This window comes from Mercenaria mercenaria, chromosome 7, assembly GCF_021730395.1.
Source record: "Mercenaria mercenaria strain notata chromosome 7, MADL_Memer_1, whole genome shotgun sequence".
Lineage (NCBI taxonomy): Eukaryota > Metazoa > Mollusca > Bivalvia > Venerida > Veneridae > Mercenaria > Mercenaria mercenaria.
The window spans coordinates 32,295,180-32,311,577 of record NC_069367.1 but is presented as its reverse complement, the minus strand read 5'-3'; positions in this window follow the sequence as shown (position 1 = coordinate 32,311,577).

Below are 16,398 nucleotides of genomic sequence, written 5' to 3'. Positions count from 1 at the left end.
TTATGGCAAAATTCTTTCTTTTCTTTATTTATTTATTTTATTTATTTTTTGTAGACCTTATTACTGTTGACTCTACAAAAATAATCTTAAAAATAATGTTTAATGATTTTTTGCTTTCACTTATCTGTTTTAAATGACCATCTGGATTATCTATTTTAAATGACCATTGTCAGAATAATTTATATAATTGATGTATTGATTACGTAACATAAGAGCACAGATAGTGCTCGACTCCATTTTCATGCTATCTTTGCTATAATTATTGTTGAATTGCTGTTAATAATAGAATTTGGGTCATTTATGGCTGATTTGGGTTTATTATATGGATGACTGGGTCCCTGCTTCGCACATTGTCATATACAAAAGTTAAAAGGGAACCAGATAGTTAATAGAGCAGGTACTCGTTGTAAGACGTTGTGTTTAAATTTGGACCAATCAGAAACAAGTTCTAAAAATAGCACGTCTAAAAATAGCACGTCTGCTGGGGTATAAATAGGTAGAGGGATGACAGAGAGCTCATTCGGTATCCAGCGGTTGAAGAAGTCACATCGAGGATTCAACTAATAATTTATCCCAGTACCTTGAGAAGGAGACTATTGCAGTTACCCTGTCAGGGCGGATAAATTATTAAAAAGAAGACTTTGGAAGTTTTTAGACTAAAGAAGAATTTCGATAAGGTTTCGAGCTATAGGGCCAGCGCATAGGAGTTTTACCTTAAGGGTAGTTGAATGCTATATACGATAGCATATATAAGCTTAGCATCGGGAAGCGGAGACAGAGACCCAGAGTTTGGTAATCTACTGAGATAGTAGGAGAGTTCGAGCTTATAGACGGTTCAGCATTATTGGCGAAGTACAGCCAAGGCATCGGGGAAAATACCTATATGGTGCTGAATGCTACATATATAGCATTGGGCGTGGCACCAGAATCAGGAATCTTATAAGTTGAGGGACAGGGCCGAGCATCTATGCGATGGGACCGTTTTTGTGGTTTAAAAGCATTGTCTCGGGAATTTAACAAAAACCAGTAAAGTATGGCCCCCTTAAGGTTTGAGCAAATTTGAAAATTGTTAGTTTGAAACTTAGGATTTGCCGATCCCAAAAATTTGTTGCTCATAATTAAAATTTTTATGAATCTTGGTACCGAATCATTTAGGCAAGGTAGCCGGGAAAAATTCTATATCTGAGATATTTGGTTCACCAGCTTTACGTTTAACAAAGGACTTTACTGTTTGTCAGCTAGTCTAAGAATAGTCATTTTAGCGATTGGCCCCCAAACCTTGTTAAAGTATAAAGGCGTAGGCATTCCCGGGCTTTAAACCCTTTTCCCTGACAATTTGGGGGCCGCCGGGGTTTATACCCAAAGGAGGTACAGAGAAGGGGTTTTTAACGTTTTTTGGGTGTCCCAGAAGGCGTGTGATGAAGGTGTTGGCACTACATTTTGAATTTTGAATTAGTTCCAGCCAAAAGCTTAAAGATAAAAAAAAATGGGTTGAGAGGGTGAACGTATGGGTTCTCAGGTTAGGCTCTTTGAGTTTGGGATAAAAAAGAGAAGGGTTTCTGAACGGAGGAGCGTATGTTAGACGGAAGACAAGACAGGAGAATGAAGACAAGCGTGATTTGAGGTCAAAAAGCTGGAAGAAACGACTGTTTGAGTTTAAAACGGGGCGAGAAGTTACGGCATTAGAAGAGAAAGTTGAGAAGAAAAGGTTATTTGGTTGGAACTTTTGGGAAAAAGGGAAAAAGAATTTAAAAGGAGCAAGACTTGTTTGAAGGCGAGCGGAAATTGTTTAAAAATAAAGGCTGAACCCGGATTTGGGAGCTGAAAAAGGTTGCTGAGCATTTGAGCATAAACATTGCCCCAAGGTTTCCGAAGTTCGGGAAAGTAAAATGATATGGATGAAACCCCGACGTTTTGAGCTTTGCAAAAAAGCCAGGGAGGAAAAAGAAACCGGGTGTGACTCCTCTTTATTTACGGGAAAAAGGTTTGAGTAAAACCCAACATACCTCCGCCAACCCCAATGACTATAGGGGGCATTGAAGAAAGCAGTTCTGAAGCGTTTCATTTAAAACGAAGAATTTTTTAGATTAAAGTTCGGGGAATGAAGCCGAGCGTGGTGAAACTGTTTTTGTTCTGGAAAGGGGACAGGTTTTCAGTCGATGGCAGAGAGGCAGATGTTGACAAAACGTATGAAATGTTAAAGACCTTATGTCAAGAACAGTTCATCCAAACTTTTTCCCAAGGACTTGCTTTGTTTTTAAGGAAGGTTTAAAATCGGAGTGAGATCACGCAGTTGGCAAAAACAATATTTGAAGCTCATGGGGGCTCTTACATCTAACCTTGATAGAAGTAATTCGTCATCAGCAAAGAGCCACAGCCTTCGACCGAGGTTCAGCCAGGTCCCAGCCTACAAAAAGAGAAAGGCCCAGCTTTTAAAAAGCCTGTATGTTTTATTGTAAAAAAGGAAAGGTCACATAGCACGAGAATCGAGACTACCCAAGAAAAAAAGTAAGCGGGGCAGCTTTAGTGTGGGGCCCTATGGGGAAAAGACGAGAATGGGATGGAACGAAAGGTTTAAAACCCCAAAGATGGAAAAAGGAAGCCAAGGCAAAAAGCGACGTCGGATAAAGAAAAGTTGCCCTAAGTTGTAGCAATATCTTTAGATGACAAAACGGTTAAAAGACTGCATAGAAGGGGGACGATTTATGTGACAGGGAAAATCCATTTCGATTATACAAGACCTTTCCATTGATTAAACAAACGGGAAAAGGAACTTGTATTGAAGAAAGGATATATTGGTGTAAGAAGTTAATTTTTTGGAGATAAGGGTGTAAAATTGGAGCGTCATGAAAGATCATGTTCTGAGAGTCAAATGTTAGATAAGCATATCTTTGGTTGCGTTTTTTAGGGGGGGGGGGACGTTAAAGGGACTTCCCTGTAGAAAAAATTACAGGTTGATACCCCATTTTTATGGGTGAAGTTGAGGCAAGGTTTTTTGCGCCATAACTGTGATTTATAATGGGAAATATAAAAGATTTCAATAAACCAGAAAAAAACGGGGAAACCCCCGGTAAGACTTTTCTCGGCGAAGTTTTTGCTGAAACTGGGGAGGAAAACCCCAGCACGCAAAAAATGTAGGTTTACAGAACCCTCTGGGGTTTTTGCGAAGTAAAAGAAAACGTTTAAGGGTTGAGCAAATAAATTGCTCAGAAAGAGAGAGACTTTACAAAATTTGGACTTAGTAAAGAAGGCGAACTGAAAAAAAAAGGGGTTTTCAGGTTTATTAGGTAGAAAAACTATTTTATGGATTTCGAGGAGAAGGGCAGTGTTAAACAGATAGTAGTCCCAACAGTTCAGGAGAAGTTTGCTTAGCCAATAAGTAAACCCGGGAACACTTATAGCAAAAGGACGTTTAAAATTTCGAACAAGTTTTCACTGGCCGGGGCATCACAAATAAAGTAACAAGGTTTTGCCGGTCATGCAATTATGAAAGAAAGAAAAAGACGACCTGCCCCCAAAACATTCGGTAACCGGTTGCAAGAATACAGGACATTTTAAAGAAAAAAAAACTGGAGACCCTGATGACAGCCCGATTTTGAATCAAGGATTAAACTTGTTCTGAGAGGTATCTATTAAGACGTGGTAAGGATCAGTTGGCAAACAAATGGTAATTAACAAGATTTAACACGAGATGTTAGGGGTTTAAAGCCTAGCCAAAAAAATTGACCGTAAGAAGTCTGGAGACCAAATGACATGGGGAATGATCTCGGTAAAGGGTTTATCTGTAGGTCTACAGGGTCATGAAAAGGAGTTTGGGGTGAAAAACAATTATCATGTACAAAAAGATACAATACTTTAGATCAAGAACAAATGAATACATTCATATGATAAAAAGATAAAGGTAAATGAACGTTTTTGAATTTTTGAAAAATAACTTTTTTTTGGTCTTTAGAGATGACGATTTTTAAAATGAATTTTACTGAATTATTTAAATGATACGAAATACATGATTTGAAAAAATCGAAAATAAAAAAAAAAAAAAATTTGTTTTTACCAAAATTATTCTTAAGTGTTTAAAAAAATGAAAATTTTCTTGGAAGGGGGCTTTTCAGAACAATTTTATATAATTGATGTTTTTTACGTAACTAAACACAGATGGGCCGCCCCATTTTCAGCTATCTTTGCTTAATTTTTGTTGAATTGTGTTAAAAATAGATTTGGGGTATTTATGGCTGTTTTGGGTTTATTATATGGATGATGGGTCCTGCTTGCACATTGTCTATAAAAAAGAAAAAAGGGAAACCAGATAGTTAAAGACAGGACTCGTGTAAGACGTTGTGTTTAAAATTTGGCCAAATCAGAAACAATTTTAAAAAATAGCACGTCTGTGGGTTTAAATGGGTAGGGGGATCAGAGGTCATTGGGTACCCGGGGTTAAAGAAGTCAAAATCAGGATTTAAACTAATAATTTATCCAGTCCCTTGAGAAGGAGATATTGAAATTTTCCTGCAGGGCGGATAAATTATTAAAAAGAAACTTTGAAGTTTTTAGATAAAGAAAAATTTCGATAAGGTTCGAGTTGGGGCCAGCGCATGGGAGTTTTCCCTTTAAAGGGGTTGTTATGTATATACGATGCATATTAAGCTGACATGGGGGAAGGGGGAGCAGGACCCGAGTTTGGGTACTACTGAGATGTAGGAGATTTCCCGCTTATAGGGGTTCAGATTAGGGGCGAAGTACGCGGGCTGGGGGAAAATACCTATTTTGTAGCAAAATGCTAATTGATCTTAACCCCTGAGCATCCGGGGAATGGGGCATTTTTTAAGGTTGAGAGGAAGAGGCCGAGCATCTATGCGTAATCGTATTTTGTTGATTCAAGCATTGTTGAGGGGAATTTAAACCAAAGACCTAAGTATAGATTTCCCCGCCTATAAGAGTTTGGCTAATTAAAAATTGTTAGTTTGAAACTTTAGTGATTTTGCCGACCCCTGAAATTGTTAGCTATAATTAAATCATTTATGAATATGGTCACGAATATTTGGGGAGGTAGCAGAGGAAAATTTTATCTGAGATATTTGGTTCACAGTTTTTATTTTTTTAAAAAAGGCATTTACCGTTGTCGCTGTTAAGAATTTCCCCTTACGTTTGGGCCCAAACCTTTGTTCAAGTCTAAAGGGTGGGCATTTTCCCTGGGATATAACCAGTTTTCCTGACAACCTTGGTTTTTTGGGCCCTATTTTCTGCTGAACAGGCTGATTTGATTCGCGGGAGGTGCGATAGAAATTTACAAAACCTGTAAATGGCTCTAGCCTGTACCGTTAGAACTTTTTTATAAACCATGGGAGTGATAAATAATTTCTCGATGTTTCAGCAGGTCAACGTATATATCCTTAAAGGGGTAATGGTGAAAGTTTTTTTCCCGGCAGAGCAATGGATTAAAATTGTTGACTGGTGAGGGCAAATTGTAAATAACCCCTTGGCCTGGGGGAATGTAGTATTGACTGTTCCCCATTTTGTTCTTTTAATAATGATTAACTATTAAATAAGTACTAAAAAATACCCCGAAAGAAGAAAAAACTTTTTCTGTCTACAATAAAAAGAAAAGTTAAATTATTGTTATACATTTCAAGGTTTTAATTTGCTATTTCAGCTTAAAAAAAAAATAAAAAATAAACGAGGCTAGGAAATTCAAAAAAAATGATTTTTTAATGTGTCCCTTGTGATATAAAATAAAAAAATTGGTCTTTCTTATTAAATTTTATTCATGAAAGAAAAAAAAAAACTTTCGTGGGAAGTTTTTTAGTATACTTTATTCTGTCATTTCGTATTTTTAACGTGACGGAAAATTTTTGGCGACGGGGTATCACGGAAAATTCCCGGTTTGATGTGCCCAATGAAGTGTAAGGCCAGTGGTGGGTTTTAAAGCTGTGTTAAAAGGGTCTAAAAGTTAAAGGAAAAAATTAAAATTTGGGCTAATGTCCCAAAGGGTTTTCAAAAAGTTATTAATGACGTAAAAAAACAAAATTTTTTCTTTTGCACTGTGCAGTAGAGTTTCTTTTTCGAATTTCTTTACACTTTCGAAATTTTGTTCTGGTACTGATGAAAACCCGGACGATGAAAAGTCGACCCCTTTTAAATTATTGATTTCAATGGTTATTTATAAATGAACACCCTGAATAGCAATCACTTACAAATCAACTTTGTAAACAAAACAAAATTGGGTAAATTTTCTGTAAAAATAAAGACTTACTTTTATCTTTTTAAAAAATTTTACCCAAATTTTTGGGGGAAAGAGAATGTTTTTGCAATGTTACTGTCAACCCTGAAGGCCTGACTTGGGTCATTTTATTATTTTTTGGGAATGATGTTGAAACTTTTGGGGAAAGTTTCATTACAATACAATGAAGAAATTTTGAAAATGACAAAGTGGTCAAATTTATCACAGTAAAACGTTCGTACAGTTCCCTTTTAAATCCCCCCATTCGGGGCCTCATTTCGTGTGAGTTTGCTTACTAAAAAAAAATTTTAAAATTTATGAAAAATTTTTAAAAATTTTTAAGTTTTTTTATTTTGATAAAACCAGAATAATTTGCAAAAAAAAAAAGTTAAGATAAAAAAACTTTATTTTCTGTCCGGGTTTGTTATCAGACCATGGGAAAGCATTCAATTGTGAGACTTGCCCCTATTTCTGTTGTGTTTTGCAGTCTACCTTTTTGTGGGTTAAGGGCCTATAAAAGCTTTTAGTACATTGCAAAAAATCCCAAATATAAAGTGTTTTGATCACTTTGTCCGTTGTCTTCATTGACTGTCATAAACTATTCATTCTGAATTTGCGTTTATCGGGGGGAAAAAATTTTTGTAAGAGATCCGGGGAGGGGGAAAAGGTTGTTTTTTAAAAATTGGTAATTCCCAATGATCTGGGGTTTCAGGGGAACGTCTATGTAAAATGCAAAAAAAAAATATTTGAAAAGTGTGTAGATAAATTTAAATATAATTTTGCATTATTGATCCTATGGGATGTTAAGATTTAAATTAAACTCAAAGGGTTTCTGTTTAGATACACTGTTGATACATTATAAAAAAAATTTAAAAGTTTTTTCCCCTTTTAAAAGGGCCCTTTGTGTAAGATAATTTTTTAAAAAGCATCAGCTTCTTGTAGCCCTCCGACATGTTTGTTCAGGGACAGATTTTATTTCACCAAAGGGATATTTTTTTCCATATATATGTGTAGGGAAAACTTAAACTAAAACAAAGCTTACCAAATTTTCCCCGGGGGTTTTTATTAGGAGCATTTTTACAAAGCAAACCCTCTCCTTTCTTTAAACGAATTAATTAAAAAATTTTTTAAAAATATGGGGCTTTAAACATTTTCCCGTTTGCCGTTCCCTTGGTGGAAAAATTTCCCTCTTTGGGGAAAGCCACCCCCACTTGGGTTATGGTGGGTTTGTGGTTCTCCTAGGTGTTATCTGCCTAAAAAAGGTCCAAAAGGGCACCTGAGGGTTTTCCTTCACCTAGAAAAGTCTCCAAATAGTATTAATTGGCTTAAACAAAACAAAACAACAACAAAAAAGTCCTAAGACTTTAATTTTTAACACAAGGTTATTTGTTGTGACTGCGACCGGGTTTTTATATGTGTCCTCCCCCTTTGGGAATCATTAGTTTTTATTTAAAAATTTTAAAATCTTCTAAAAAAAATTTTGGCTTAGAAGATGACTTTTTATTGAATTCAGCCGTGTTTGTGAAAAAGTTGGTGATGTGTTTGTGGGCAAAAGTTGCTTTATTTTTTGTAGTGATGTTCCTAAACTTTTAATTATGAGCCGTGCCAAGCAAATCAAACATATTGGGTCTGCGACCAGCATGGATCCAGACGCCTGCGCACCCGCGCTTGGTCAGGATCCATGCTGTTCGCTTTCAAAGTTATTGAAATTACAAAATTTAGCGAACAGCATGGATCGTCAGATGGTCCATGTGGTCGAAAACCCCATTGTTGGTTTTCTCATGGGGGCCTATAGCATATTGATACTGTGAAATTTTTAATATTCGGGGAATCTTATTTTCCAGGTTTTGTAGTTGACCCCCCAGGAAAGAAAAATGTCCAATAATTGTTTTAAAACTTTTTGTACCCTAATATATCCCCCCTGATGGGTTCAGTGGCTGAGTGGTTAGATCATGATTTCAAATTACTTGCCCCTCACCAATGTGCGGGGCATGGAATTCTTCATGTGAGAATTCCCTTCCCCCGTGACGAAATAAAGCACGAGAGGTTCCTGTGGTCTGCCTCACCATTAAAGCTGAAAGAGTTGCAATTGACTATAATTGGTGGGTTGGCAACGTTTAACCAACAAAACAAACAAATAAACATACCCCCACAAATTTAGCTTTTTTTTGCAGACCACAGTTGTTTTCCCCAAAATTAAATTATTTCCTAAAATGGGTTGTTAACGCTCAGTAGTTTTCTTTTTTTGTTGAAAGCCATATTAAAAAGTTTTATTCAAAAGTGGAGAATATTGTCACGGACTAAAAATATCTACTTATCTTTTCTTTTTAAACATATTGTTTTACATTAGTGAAAAAAAGGTTAAAAAGTAATAATTCACTGTGAGTTCGATTTTTTGTTTAAGAATTTGTTTTTTTAAAAAAAGAACAAAAGTTTTTTTTTAAAAAAAAAGGAAAAAAAAACTAAAATAAAACTACTAGACTTCATTACCTTTTTGGAAATTGTTGTTTAAATTTTTGTGTTTATTTTTCCAGCCTGCAAGTGAGATAGATTTGTTCATTACGAACCATACCCTGGTTTTTCTCAAACGAGCAAAACCCCCAAAATAAGGATTGTTCTTTTTGGGTCATCTTTGAAATAGACCAATATTTGTAAAGACGTTCCATTATTGTTTTTGTTACAAAACTTTTTTTGATTTAAAAAGCCTTCGGATTACCAAAATTTATCTTATAAATTTATCTTGTTTTGGAAAACGTCTTTATTATTTTATGATAAATATCTTCCAATAACAATAAAAAAATTTTATAATTTCATTATTGTTATTATTCATTTTTCATCAAAAGACAAGATTTAAAACTTTTTTTTTAAGGAACATATGATTCAAAATAAACAACAAAAAAATATGGGGAAAACTTTTGGTCTCGACATAAATTTTTTGCCGAGTGAAGTTTATAAAACCTCAAGACCAACCGAAAATTGAAAAGTCATATCCATCTATACCTTGCACCATTGTGTTTTGGGCAATGGCCATAAACGCGCAGCATTGCAATTTTTGTTTTTGTCACAATAAAACAACGCCTATTTTTTGGGTGCTTTAACCAAAACCCCTAAAAATAATTATTCCTTTTTAATTGTTTATGGTCCAACGGCCATAAACGCGCAGCATTAAACAATTTAGATCGCAATGTCAACGATTGCAATAATCATAGACGCACGTAAATAATTGTTTAATTTTTTGTTTGCAATACCAAACGCAATGTCTATGATCCTATAATATGGGACAGTAAATAAATCCGACATGAACGCCAGGTATAAATTCCAAAAAAGTCTCCCAAAACCCCAAAATTGAGGATACAGGGGTTTAAAACTCCTAGCATAGCTGATCGGGGGAAAACCTACCCTCCGTTGCTACCATTGAATTTGAATGTAATGGAATTTCCCCCCCCGGGTTACTTCACCTTATGAACCAAGATCGGGAAGTAATCAATCAAAACCAAAAAGAATAAATTTCGCCAAAGATCTTCCTTGGCTACGAAAGTAACCTTAAAGGGTATGTTGAGTCTCTGAAAAAAATATCGATTAACCATGGGTGGCCGGTATTAAAAAAGGTTTAAGCCCTTAAAAACGGCTTTTTTTTTTTTTTTTTGGGGGGGGGGGGGGGGGGGGGGGGGGGATGCCGTTTTAAGGGCAATAACATTTTTAAATCCCGGATGCCTAAGACTTTTTTTCTTATTTGTTTCTTATTATTTATTTTTGGGAATTTGGACCATTCATACGGGTATACAGACACTCTGCGGAAAAAACCCGGTGTTTGAAAAATAAATGGATTAAAACCCCTAGCCCCGCCCAAGAATGCTTTAGACTGCTCCCTTTTTCATTTTTAATGCCCTTCTCTTTAAATCAGAATTTTAAAATAGGGGCGTTTGGATTGCCCCCTTTTTAAAACGGGAAAAATGTATGCCCAGACAACAACGTTTCCGGAGACTTCTGAATAAAAAATCAAATTAAAAGTAAACTGTCTTGAATTTTGCTAGTTTGAATTGAAAATTCATTTCCTTATAGGTAATAAACAATATTGTATGCACCCATGAGTTGCCTATTTCTCATGCCCGAAATTCCCGTTCCTGGATCTCATGTCTTTCACATTGCCTTGCTTCGATCGAGTTCTTTTCCCGGGCCCCCAATATACGTTGAGTCAAAAAATTATCTTATTTTTGGTAATACTTTCATTACAGTAAAGTTACGATAAGCCCAAATTGGGGATTTTTACAAACCCGGAGGTCCTACTGCAGCTTTACGATGCAAAAATAAAACTAATTAACCCCTTTTATGCACCCCAATACCAACAACCCTCTGTTCATGTTTTCCCCAAACCCCTTGCATGCCAGTTCGTAGTTCTACCGTCGAAATTTTTGTGAGCGATACTTCTTGCAGTGTAACCCTAATAATAAATGCTTTTAGAACCCCCAAAAATTTAGCTCGGTCACTGGGGGAACCGTATATGGGAAAAAAACAATTCACTCGGTTAATTCAACTTTTTTTAACTTTTGAAATACAGAGTAATTTGTATCGCTTCCCCTTTTTGACCTGCAATCAGGGACTTGTTTTTTCCGAAAACTTTGCCGTTGCTGCTTTTACTCCCTAGGAAAAAACCAAAAAACGCAAAAATATAAGTGCTTTCCCAGAATGCAATCGCTTGAAAATTTCAGCAATTTTTGAAAAAAGCATGTGAAATTTGCCCTTATGAACTGTATGTTTAAAGTATATTCAAAAAAGAAAAAAATATAAACCAATATGACACAATGGAGCCCAACCCCTGTGATCAAATTTATTCGCCCTAAAACTATTTAAAATTCTTACTGCGTTTTATAAGAAAAGCGAGAATGTTCAGCCCTTCTATTTCTTAGGGGGTAAATTTAAACCCTTTCCCTTTAATACTTTAGACTTTCCAAAAATTATTTGGGGGCCAATTTTGGGTTTTGGGTCTCCTCCTTTTCCACATCAGAAAATTGTCTATTGTAAATTGAAACGCATCGCATTAAAAGTTAGAACACCCTTATATGCAAGCCTAATGACAATATTCTCCCTTTATGATTTGATTGTAATAAATTCTTATCTGATTCGTGGTCATGCTATTTAAAAGGTACTTCTGCCAAAATTTCACACCCAAAAAAAGATATTTTTTTTTTCCTTAATACCTTGCCCCAATAAAAAACGCCCCGAATATTGGGAACAATTTTAAAATTTACAGTAATACCGCGTAAAACCTTTTAACCTTCTACTTTTTCTTCTTCGTCTCCTGTCAAACCCGTTTTCAATGAAACTTGTTTTGCCCCAGGTCCTCAATACCTCCCCACGTCTTGGTGGATTGGGGTATTTATAGGGCATGCGCAGCTCTATGGCGGTTTTTAATTTCTGAAGTACTACACCCTAGTCTATCTTCCTCACCCCAGGAAGGTTGTGTGGTGCCAGTCTGTATTTTTTTATACATGTGACATTTTAGCTTTTTGTGCCCCGGCGAAGCCTGACAAGGGATACTTGTTCGACCGACAAGGGATGAAAGCGTCTTCCTCTATCCCTTGGGCTCGTTAGTACCTTTATGATTTGATTTCTCCTTTTAGCACACAGGTTTGTTGGTTTTATGCCCGGCTCCTGCTTAGCCATTTGTTTTTTCTTTTTGCCCGCAAGTCCAAATGAGATGAATCCCCTGAGGTGCTACTTTTTCAGGTGTTTTGTTTTTTCTGGTACTGTGGACTTTTTTTTGTTCAGGGTTTTTATTCAGACAATGCTTTGTGAGAAGCGACTGAGGGGCTTTTTTCTGCCAAATTTCAATCATTAAATGGTTTTATGGTATTCTGTCTCCCCTTGTAAATTTCTGCAGGCTTTCCCCATTCTGTTGGGAGGGGTTTTTCTTTTCAGATGGGTATAGAATGAAAACTTCAGCTCCCCCAACTTTGTGCGCTTGTGATAACTTGTTTCAGGAGGGTGATCAGGCTGGGGTCTTTCCCAAAAACCTTATCTTTTTGTATCCCTTGGTTTTATGAGGATAAGGAAGTCTCACATCATGAAGAAAGTATTTTCCCCAGAGGGGTTTTTAATGTCTTCACGACCAAGGGGAGTCCTTGGTATGTTCAGCTCAATTTTTAACTCTCGATTGAGTTTCCTTGCCTCGTGAACAAAGCTGCTATGTTTGAGTGTAGCCAACTTGGCTTTCATGGGATGCTTGTAACTGCTGTGTACCTGTTAGCTTCTCCATGAAGGTGATTGGTGTAGACTTTGTAGCACCTGTCTTCAATATTTAATGCTTGATTCTGAAACCTGTCTAGAACCTGATGGTTACTTTTGCAGTAGTGGACCAGGCAGTTGAACTATACTCTAAAAGGGGCCTCCTGTTCCCTGAAACTGTCTTAATTTTTGCTCAATTGCTATCACGTTGTTCCCCTGTTTACGCATCTGGCAAGTTCCCACGGGCTTTCCCTTCTGCTTTACTTATTGGGGTTCCAGGTTGCCGTTTTTTAAAACTATCCAGTATGTGACCTTGTATGCTTTAGTAGTGAAGTATTTCCCGTCTTTATATTACCGCCTCTGCTTTGACGAAGGGGAAAAATGTAGTGGGATTTCTTTGTATTGATTGCGACAAAACCCAAACTTAGCCACTGAAAGCTTTTTTTTAAATTTTTTTTTAATCTTTATACATTTTAAAAATATGTGTCAAAAATGTTCTTAACAAACGATATAAAAATGTTTTAATGGTATCAAACAAAAAAAAACATTTGTACATTAGTGTATTATTTCGAAAAAATGTAAAAGTTAAATTAAAAAGTATTCTTTGTGTGTGAGGTGCCAATTTCTGCTTACCATTGTTTAAAATGCTTAAAAAGAAATAAATGTATATGTTGTTTTATCATGTTGGGAAATTTTTTTTATTGACTATTTTTATGCTTCAAAAAAAGTTCATTTTCGCCTAGGAACAATATGGGGAGGCTACAAAACAAATTCTATTTAAAATTCACTCGAACTAAACTTTCCAAGAATGACATTGATTTCTGTAGTAATGAAAAAGAAAATTCCCCGAAAACCCGGTTTTTTAAACTTTGCACACCAACAAGTTCTTTAAAAATGGGCATTTCTATTATATCTGACAGGTCAGTCATGCCATTCAAAGTACGGATATAAAAAGTACAGTGCCATTTCCCACTACTTTAGGTTCTTTGATAAAAACTCCCAACACGTTTTCTGGGCCCTGATGCACCAAAATAAAGTAGGGGCTAAACCATTTTTTTATTGTAGTAACAGTGACCCCAAAAAACAATCCAAAACCAGTTATTTCTTTAAGTTATAAACTCGAAACCCTTTTTTAAGACCACTTTTTTTTTTTGTAACCCAATGTCATTTAAAAAGCCTTTTGTCAACAAAAAAAAAATGGAAATTTTTTTGACAAAAAATTAAGAATTTCAAGCCAATTTTTCTATTTTTGTAACAGTGGCCCCCAAAAAAAATATCATTTAAAGCTACTTTTTCAGATACGCTTGCTGCTGTACACAAATTTTGGTGGCAGGACCTTATCCAAATGGCATTAAAATTAGGATTTGGTACAACGCACTACCGTCCCAGTAACTAAAAAGTAGCTTTTGGCCCAATGCTCTAGATCACTGTACCAACGATAAAAGTGTGAAAAATTAAATGGTTTTTTGACTTTAACTTGACCCAATGATCCCTTTTTACAAGCCAAACCCTTTGTTTCTATAATCGCCATTGGTAAATTTTATTTCAACAAATCTGCAAAAAAACTTATTTAAACGAAGCTTTTTTTTAAAAAATTTTAACAAAAGCGCCCCTTGACCTGCCCAAAAGCAATATAACCTTCGTCTTCTTAAAAGGTTGTGTCTATGTTGTTCAAACTAAAATTACTGTTGGAAAAACCCGTCTGACGATCCCGCCCGCAGCCAAATGTCAGTGACTACCCCCAATTTTTTAACCCCCGGTTTTCCCGAAAAAACTGGTTAAATTTGATGCGTAAAAAACCAAAGGCCCCCAATAAATTGATTTAAGTGGTATGAGGATAGTTTGATATTTTAAGATACATTAATTTCTTCATCTCCTTCCCTTGCTGCACTATGTTCCCATGGAAAAGTTATTTCTTGAAATTATAGAAAAATTCAGGTCATTTGCTAAATTAGTATATGTAAACGTTTACACAGTTTAGAAAGTTCTACGAGGTATTTAGTGTCTTGTTCCAATCATACTTTGCTTATCAAATTTCCCAAAATCTTTTAAAAAAAATAAAATAAAATAAGAAAAAAAAAAAACATTTTCAAAAATAAAACCCCCCCGATATTTTCGTTATCTAAACCCTTTAGCATACAAAAATGAACAAATCAAGCAAAGATAAAATCAAACCACTGACTTTTTTTGCACTATTTTCTTGTAACAGAGTATTTAAACAAAGCGCGGGAAATTAATGTTCGTAAAGAAAGCTCTGTTTCAAGACAAAACAAGTTTAGTTCCAGTCTTGTTTTTTTTTGCAGATAAGTTGTATATTTTTTTAAAAAACGTATAGAGATCACGGAAAAATTGGATAAAAATTTTAAATAATTTTTTTTTGCAAAATCTTTTTTTGGGTTTTATTCAACCAGCTAATGTGTGAGGATGGTAATACTAATATTATTATGGGAAAAGGTCTTTTTTGTAAAAATTTGGATTTGATATGTGGATTGACGAAACTAGAAAAAAACAAAAAAGGCTTCCTGAAACCCTGTTATTTTACAGCAAAGAAAATGACATATCACATAAACTTCCTTTCCATTTAAAAAAAGCAAAAAAACTGATTCATAAAAAAGAGCAAAAATGTCCAATAAGGTATCAAAATTTAAAGACATGATTTGGGATGCCTGGGATGGGCCTTGGAGATATAAGGTCTGCGTATTGGGATAAGGGGCCCAAAAACCCGTCAGGGCCCTTGGTAACTTTTCTGTTTTATAATAAAATCTGTAAGCTACTGGCAGTAAATAAATTAGGTGAATTTCCCTTTATAGCAAATCAGTTTCTTACCTTTTAACGGTTTAGAAGGGGTTGTTTAAATTTGGGCTAAAAACAAAGTGATAAGATCAACAGTGTTTTTTTTTAATTTTTAAAAAAGTAAGTTTTTTAACAATTACTCTCTTTTGCTGTTTTTTATTATCAAAAATATAAAAAATGCATTTAGGCACTAGCTTTTAGAAGTAATAAAAATTGTGTGTTTTGAAAAATATTATCTTTTTTGCTGGTTTTTTTATCCCTAAAAAAAGTTAAAATTATTTTGACACACAGAGAAAAATTTGCATTTTTTAAAATTACTCCTTTTCTATATACCTTCTTTTCTATTAAAAATGCAACTGAACGCTTCTTTAATTTCTAATAAAATCCAGAATTTTCCTTTTTTTTGTTTTTTTTTTTTATTTGATAAAAAAATCATAATCATTGATAAACGACTTGTAAAACTTTATTAAATTTTGAATAATTATTTTATAGTGAAAATGCTTTGCTATAAAGATTTATTTAATTGGCCAGGACTTTTTCAAATGATGAGCAATCAAAATTTTTATTTTTCATTTAAAAAAATTTTGTGTCTGCTGAAAAAACTAAAAAAAAAAAAAACAGTTTCAAATTTAATAAAAAAGCAAAACACGGAAAATAACCAATTTTCCCTTTGGCAATTTAAAAATTTTTGTTCTTTGACAATAATTAGGCTACATGTCAACTACAGGGGTTTTTTTGGGCCCCTTTTCAACTGGACCAAGGATCTTTTATTTGGGGATTAAAAAATCTGGGATTTGTGGGGGGGGGGGGGGGTCATTATTAGGGAAATTTTTTTTGCCTTAAGAAACATAATTTTAAAATACGTTTTGTTCAAGAGAGTTTAATACAAGCTGTATTGTAAGTGTTTTATATAGTTGTCATTCTATGTAGACATGTTTGAAGATGAAATAAAAAACAAATATTTAAAAAATATTGAAGTATAATAATAAAAATATTGAAAAGTATTTAAAATAAATAATAAAAAAAAGTACTAATCCCTTTTTTTATTTGAATTTAAAAATGTACTAATGTGTTTCAAGTTCAAAGCATAAAATTTTTTAATTAAATTTTTAATAAAAAGTGATTTTCTTTTATCATCAAAAATTTAAAAAAAAAAATTTTCC